Below are 1,446 nucleotides of genomic sequence, written 5' to 3'. Positions count from 1 at the left end.
ATCTTGTCTCTATGAGTATAACACACATCTTATTCAACATATATACAAAACTTAAAAAACTTGTTCAAAATTTTGTAGAAAATTATATACTCCAAAAACTTTTAACTCCCCCTAAGCTGATGTGCCATTTCTATAACCAAAATTCCTTATACTAGATTTGTCTCATGTTGTTTCCATTTTTTGCCTTATAATTCCTTTTCTTCTGTTTTTGTCTGCTTTGTTTCTACTTTGTTTGTACTCCCCCTTTTGTTTTCTGATCCCCCTTTCACACATCTCCTTGCAAGTTTTGTATCATTTTGGCTATATCCTTATCTCTCCTCAAAACTCAAAACTTTAATATCTCCCCCTTTGGGTATTCTTTCTTCTTTGGGTCTGATTTATCATCTCCCCAATTTATTATATCTTCCCTTTTATCTACATAATGTATTATCTCCCCCATTCTTATTATCTCCTATCTTTACTAGATCTCCCCCTTTTTGACACTTATGTCAATGGGTCCTAAGAATGAATGGAATAATTAGCCAAAAAAAATTTATTTACCTCCATTATTATCTTTAGAGAAACATCTCAATTGTCCAATGCTATTTCTAGTGCTTTGAGCTAGATGGTTGTGTTTGCTACAAGATGTACTAGGCCTTCTAATGTAGAAAGATTTGGATCCTTCTTCAAAACTTTTTCTAGATAGGCCATCTCTTTATGCAATACTTCCATGTATGGGGTGATTTTAGACTATATCTGTATCAATTTGGCCTTTATATTAGCCTCTTCTACTATTAATATAGCTAACTCCTTTTGAGTGTGAAGTGTTGTGGCAAAATGCTTCTCACTTTGAGTTGGATCCTTAGGTAGCTGTGTGCTTGATATTTTGAGGTTCCTCTACAAGCTCAATATTCTCTAGCTAGTCTCTTGTGTGAAATATGAGGATTCACACAGTTTGGAGTACAATGAGAATATGTTCTCAAGTACTGCTTTCACTTTCTCAACTTTCTTAGCCAGTTCAACCTATGATAGTGTTATTTCAATAGATATTTTTTCATTGACCTTCATTTGAAATTTGTTTTCTAACCATTCCAATAATTTGACATTGGTATCAAGGTCTTCATTTTGTGCTTGGTCCCCTATCTTGGACAGTTACTCCATGATGGGATTTGTTTCATCAGGTACTAGCAAGCTAAAAGCATCAAGAAAGATATCTTTGATTTCTATTAATGCTTGCCTTTGTCTATACTCATTTCTGAGTATCTCTTGCTTCTTCTTCTTCTCTAGTGCCTCTTGCACTTTATTTATCTATGCTATGTTCATAGTGTTGTAGTCATAGCTTGGTATGACTATCTCTTCATAAAGTGCAGGGTCTCCATAGTGAAGTACCCTTGCTACCTTGGTAGAGCTCAAGCCCAGTGCTGAAATTTGTAGTGGTATTGCATTAGTGCTTGCCTGCTTAGTAGG

This window comes from Cupressus sempervirens, chromosome 11, assembly GCF_028749045.1.
Source record: "Cupressus sempervirens isolate cs-2001-9-10 chromosome 11, ASM2874904v1, whole genome shotgun sequence".
NCBI lineage: Eukaryota > Viridiplantae > Streptophyta > Pinopsida > Cupressales > Cupressaceae > Cupressus > Cupressus sempervirens.
Note: the sequence above shows the minus strand (reverse complement) of the source record.